Below are 6,826 nucleotides of genomic sequence, written 5' to 3'. Positions count from 1 at the left end.
CCTCATTGCACTTAAATAAAAACGAGTTTTTCACCTCCGCATAGTTCTGCTGAATTACAGCACTTGCAGGTGGTAAATCTTTGTACTCACTGAGGACAGCTGGTTTCCAAGTCAGATGATAATCTCTTACTGGAATTCCTACAGCATATTTCATTGCTGGGTTGGCATTTGAATTATAAAGTAAAAATTCAGCTATAAACTTCTCATTTTTTGTTTGCATTTAGCAACATAGTAATCTCAAGGAACTTATCTAAATATTCGGCAACTTCCTCTTCATGGCATTGGCACAAAATGGACATGTTATTCTGACCCAGGCCATTCCCAGTGACCTCTATAAATGATGTTTTGAGTTTTATATTTCTAAGGAACCAAGTCAGCCTTTTAAAAGGCCCTAATAGATGTAACTCAGTCTGCCAGGCAAGACCTGGGGCCACTCTGGATCAGGGCAATTATACCCTTTCTCAACGTAGATCTATCCTAGGCCTGATTTGAACTATTCTCTGGCGGGATGAAGCAGGACGCTGTTCTCCAATCTGGCTTTATCTTAATGTCAGGCTATTTTTGCAAGCTTCTAAAGCCAAACAGCTGTCTTGAAAATACAATATCATTTATTTATGCAATTGATCAAACAACTGAGTATAGCTATCTATAGGGACAGAGCTATGTAAGAGGCATGTGATCTCTGCCTTTTGTTCTTCAGAAGCTTATACTTTAATTGAAACAATAGGATTTACACTCATAAAACAGGCTGATATGAAACAATGTCCTAATGGAAAGCAAAATAAGTGATTGGAACATTGAACATGGATGTATCCTCCAGAAGTCCCAAATTTGTAGAACACTATTAATTTTGTTCTATCCAGTTTTGCAATCTATGCATGTGCCTAGGACCTACCATATCTTTCAGTTCACCTTTAGTACTACGGAGCAACACATATACAACCAAAACAAAAAACAAAAATATCTATATTAATACAGTGTATGTAATCCCAGCGCTTTGGGAGGCTGAAGTGGGCGAATGACTTGAGCTCAGGAGTTCAAGACCAGCCTGGACAATGTGGCAAAACCCCACCTCTACCAAAAATACAAAAAATTAGCCGAACATGATAGTGTGCACTTGTGGTCCCGGCTACTTGGGAGGCTGGGGTAGGAGGATCAATTGAGCCTGGGAGGCAGAGGTTGCAGTGAGCCAGAATCATGCCACTGCATTCCAGCCTGGACAACACAGTGAGACCGTGTCAAAAAAAGAAAAAAAAAAAGACAGTATGTGCAGATTTTGAGTTTGAAAAGTACAGTCCCCAGGACAAGTGTGAATTGGAAAGAGGGAAGGTTTTTGCCTGTCAGTGATTTAAAATAGGGGACCCATTGGGATTCATCAGTGCAAAACTCCATCAGGTATTGGGAAAAATTACTTTAAGAACAGACCTTTCTGACTGAGGGTTGATGGTATCTCTTTAGATGAAAAATAGCATAAATGTTAGCACTCATTACAATTTTTCAGGGTGTTGTGGAACCAAGGGGCAGGAAGTATTGCTTAAGTCAGAACAAGATGTAAATGGAACAGACAATGTGAGCTCAAGGATAACTCAACATGGAGGCTTGTTCAAAGATATAAGGGAGGTCTTTCCAAGCCAAATGATTCCAGGAGCCTAAAATAGAACCATAATTAAGCAATAAGATGTGACAGGGATAACATTTCTTAGTGATTATAGCATGCCTCAAGGGATAAGTCACTAGGCCAAAGGTTCAGATGAGGAGTGAAATAACCCTGCAATGTACGGTGTCACTGCTGTTAGAGGGAGAATGAGAAGGAAATGAACAATTGGAGTTAGAAGAGTCATTTCATGAGCCATTATGTCAGTTGTTGGGTAATATTACCATGTGTATAGTACACGTGGCCATTAGTTGTATCCAGCATTCTGAAGCTGTGTATTTATGCCAGAGCTTTCACTAAATTTAAAACTGCAGAATTAACTATCTCATATCTGTAACCAAGCAAAAACCAGGCAGTTCAGACACAAACTTGAAAATCAGTAGCCATAAATATGGAAGTACAGTCTGGTAGAATTATGATTACAGTTGCTTAGCCCTGAAGCATGTTGGGTCATTTCCCACACCGTGGTTCATTCACCTCATGTGCATTTCCCTCAGAAATTACCAGTAGGCGTGGCTCCAGTGTCAGAGCCAGAAGCATCTAGAACTTTTTAGTTTGAGCTTTTCCTTCCCTACCACTATGCTGTTGGTGGAAGAGAGGGAGGACCCTAGAACTAGTGATCAACTAAACCGCACACTATGGTGGTAACAGGTCTTTCAACAGGATGAGAAATAAGATGCCCAGCAGCCATAAGATGGGGCAAGAAGTACCCAACTCTCACAGAGATGCTGGAAAGCCCTGCAGATAGAAGCGGGTGTCTTATTGCTGTATTCCTCTCCATGTTTCTGTCTGACCACTTCAGAAGATATGAAACGAAGAGGGCAAGGTCTCCTGTGGTCCTACTGGTCTCCCATGGCACAAGACAGGTCTGTATTCTAGACAAAAGTCTAGGCAGACAATGGCTTCTCTTAGCCTAAGCCCTCTTTTGGACGACCAGTGCTCTTTCTTTCAAAATATGCTCTTTGGAGAAGATCTGAAGACAGTTACTTGAATCTTGGGGAAATTTTAAGTTAGTAGATTACTTCTCCCAAGAGTGTTTGCATTTTAATGTAATGAAATATTTTAAAGTAATGTATTTTAATTTGTGTAGTATAACTTTTAGCCCCCAGCTAAAGAAATGCCAAGCATCAGAGAGCAGGTGAGAGAACTGGGGAATGGTGTGCCTGGAGAGGACTTAAGGACATCCTGAAGTCATATCCTAGTGCATGAGCTGAGAAATGAGTTCCTGAAGCCTTTGCCTATACCATGATAATCTCCATTTGAGGAAAATGACCCCAACCTGTCCTGTTCCTATTGCTGGTGCAACATGCTGTTAGAGAAGGGAAACCAACTCTGCCATTCTAGCCACATGTATCTGTTGTTTATGGCTGCATAACAAACCACTGCACAACTTAGTGTCTTGACACAATAACCACTTTTATTTGCTCACGGTTCTATGGGTCAGCAATTTGGTCTAGATTCAGCTGGAAAGTTCTGCTGATCTTGCTGGGGATCACTCATGTGATTGCAGTAGTCAGGTGGCTTTCCTAGGGCTGGATGATCCAAGGCAGCCTCATTCATATTCTGGCAGTTGGTGATGCCTGTCACCTAGACCTTTTTTTCCATTTAGTCTCTCAGTCTCAAGGAGCTAGCTCAGGCTTCTATTCATGGAGGTCCCAGGGTTCCAAGATGGCAACAGTAGGAGATGCAGGGCTTCTTGAAGTCATATCACATTTCTTGCTGCAGTCCACTGATGAAAGCAAGTCACAAGACTGGCTAAGATTCAAGTGGTGAACAGTCTTGACAACTTGATGGGAGGAGTAGGAAAGTCACATTGCAAAGGGGCGTTCATATAGGAATGAGAGGGATTGTTGTGATATTTGTAAACAATTTACCACAGTCGGCTGCCTTGTTACAATCATTTACATCCATTACAAATACAAAAATGTGTTCACCACCTCCCCAAAACGTCTCATCCATCCTATTCTGGTTTCAGATGTGGAGTCCAGGATTTCATCATCTAATCAAGTCCAGATGTGAATGAGGCACCTCAGGTTTTGAACTTCCAATGTGACTCCTCTTAGTCTAAAAACTTGTGAACCAACATGAAAATTTACCTGTCCTCACCACACTTCAATATACAGTGGTGAGGGGAATAGGATAGCTTCAGGAGACATTCCCTTTTTAAAAGAAAAGGTAGTTGGGCATGGTGGCTCACACTTGTATTACTTGCACTTTGGGAGGCTGAGGCAGAAGAATTACTTGAGGCCATGAGTTTGCCTGGGCAACATAGTGAGAACTCATCTCTACAGAAAGTTTTTAAAATAATAAAAGTCTCCGGGCATAGTGGCACACACATGTAGTCCTAGATATTCAAGAGGCTGAAGCAAGAGTATTGCTTGAGTCCATAATTTAAGGTTGCAGTGAGCTATGATTGTGCCACTGCACTCCAGCCTGGGCAACAGACTAAGATCCAGTCTGAAAAAATAAAATAGCAAAAACAAAAAGAACAAGAGGAACAGGAAGCAAATGGGAAGCATCCTGAAATCTAGCCTGAGACATATTGTCAGGACTCTCTTTTCTGGAGACAGTGAGTGTAATTTCGGTTTAATTCTGCTTTCTGGGAATGGTTACCTAGTTCTATGTTTTCCACAGTTCTTGGCTCTGCACTCTGAGATATCTGTTTTTTGTTTTTGTTTTTGTTTTTTCCTCAAGGAATGATCCATGTTTGCAACTTAGTAGCTTTCTCAGCCAGCTTCTCGACCATAAAAACTTTTGATGGTCCTGAGGCCTCTTCATTTTGTAAAGTCTCCTCTTTTAGTTCAGGCAAGTGGTGCTTTGTCAATACAACTCTTTTAAAATTTGGTAGATTTTCTTTGACTCTTATATGGTTAGGTGTTATGTCTCCATCCCAATCTCATCTTGAATTATAATCCTTATTTTCCCCATGTGTCAAGGGAGAGACCACGTGGAGGTAATTGGATCATGGGGGCAGTTCCTGCCATACTGTTCTTGTGACAATGAGTGAGTTCTCACGAGATCTGATGGTTTTATAAGGGGCTCTTCCCCTTTTACTTGGCACGTCTCCTTCCTGCTGCCTTGTGAAGAAGGTGCCTTGCTTCCCCTTTACCTTCTGCCATGATTGTCAGTTTCCTGAGGCCTCCCCAACCATGCTGAATTGTGAGTCAATTAAACCTCTTTCCTTTATAAATTACCCAATCTTGGTCAGTTCTTTATAGTAGCATGTGAACGGACTATGGCTGGGCATGGTGGCTCACACCTGTAATCCCAGCACTTTGGAAGGCCGAGGCAGGTGGATCACGAGGTCAGGAGTTCGAGACTAGCCTGACCAACATGATGAAACCCCATCTCTACTAAAAATACAAAAATTAGTTGGGCGTGGTGGCACATGCCTGTAATCCCAGCTACTCAGGAGGCTGAGGCAAGGGAATCACTTGAACCCAGGAGACGGAGGTTGCAGTGAACCAAGATGGCGCCACTGCACTCCAACCTGGGCGACAGAATGAGACTTCATCTTAAACAAACAAACAAAGAAAAGAAAATGGACTAATACAGAGTCTTGGTGGGGTTCATTCATAACCCCAAAGACATATTTATTTTAGGCAGCTGTGAAACAATACCTCCACTGTGGACTGAGCTGTGTTCCACCAAAATTCACATGTTGAATCCCTAATCCCCAATGTGACTATATTTGGAGATAGGGCCTATAAGGAGGTAATTAAGTTTAAATGCGGTCATAAGGGCTGGGCATTGATCTATAGGATTAGTATCCTTATAAAAAGAGACACCAGAGAGCTCACACACACCTCCCCACATGAGGACACAGTGAAAGAGTGGCCATCTGCAAGCCAGGAAGAGGGCCCTCAACAGAAAACAAATTGGCCAGAACCTTGATCTTAGGTTTTTCTAGCCTCCAGCACTGTGAGAAATAAATGTTTGTTGTTTAAGCCACCCAGCCTGTGGTATTTTATTATGGTAGCCTAAGCTGACTAATATAGCCACTAAGCTTCTTAGAAGCCCTTTTGTCTTGCTGAGAAGCTCAAGGCATCACCACCTTAAATATTTTTGAGGTCTTAACAAAAGATCTTATAGTCACACCCTTGGTGTAATTTACCCTGAGCCTATTTCTTACTTTCACAATCTTCTAGCAGCTGGCAAGGCTAAAGATGAGAAACAGTTTTATTTTCCAACCCAGTAAGTCTTAGCCCTCTCTATTTTCTTTAAATTCTGCTTGCAAACTGAAACATTTTTGTCTGTTTTTGTAGTATCTCTCTCATGGTACCTTATGATATGCATCTAGAAGCACTCAAATGATCAATATTCTGTCTAGAAATCTCCTTTGCCAGAAATTCATTAGGCACATTTTCTATTTTCTGGGTTATCATGAGCGTTATTTTTTGCCAGTTGTTCCACCATTGGATAATATGGGCTGCCCACTTTCCATCTTTCCGTAAGCGGTTTCCCCACAGCTTTTGCAGCCTCTATCTGCTACCTGGTCCCAAAGCCAAAGACATATGTTTTAGATTTTTGTTACAACAGCATCTCAGTTCTAGGTACCAATTCTTCCCCAAAACTCAACAGCTTACATAAAACTATACACCTAAAAAGCATGACTTCACTCTATAAAAACCATGTCTCAGCATGACTTTGAGGAAAAAGAGTTGCTTAAAACAACAACCATCTTATTTTCTCACCATTCTGTGCGTCAGCGAATTGGGCTAGGATCAAATGGGCAGTTCTTCTGTTCTATCCCCACAATCAGAAGCAAATAAAATGATTGTTGTTTAAAGACATTAAGTGTTGGGTGTTTTTTAATGCAGCAATAAATAACTGACATGCTGGGTGGTCACAGTGGTTCATGCCTATAGTCCCAGCACTTTGGGAGGCCGAGGCAGGTGGATCACCTGAGGTCAGGAGTTCGAGACCAGCCTGGCCAACATGGTGAAACCCTGTCTCTACTAAAAACACAAAAAATTTAGCCAAGTGTGGTGATGTGCCTCTGTAATACCAGCTACTCGGAAGGCTGAGACACAAGAATCACTTGAACCCTAGAGGCGGAGGTTGCAGTAAACCCAGATTGTGCCACTGCACTCCAGCCTGGGTGAAAGAGAGAGACTCTGACTCAAAAAAAAAAAAAAAAAAATTAAAAGAAAAAAAAACTGACATGCCATA

The sequence above is a fragment of the Hylobates moloch genome, unplaced genomic scaffold, assembly GCF_009828535.3.
Source record: "Hylobates moloch isolate HMO894 unplaced genomic scaffold, HMol_V3 SCAFFOLD_8, whole genome shotgun sequence".
Taxonomy (NCBI): Eukaryota; Metazoa; Chordata; class Mammalia; order Primates; family Hylobatidae; genus Hylobates; species Hylobates moloch.
Note: the sequence above shows the minus strand (reverse complement) of the source record.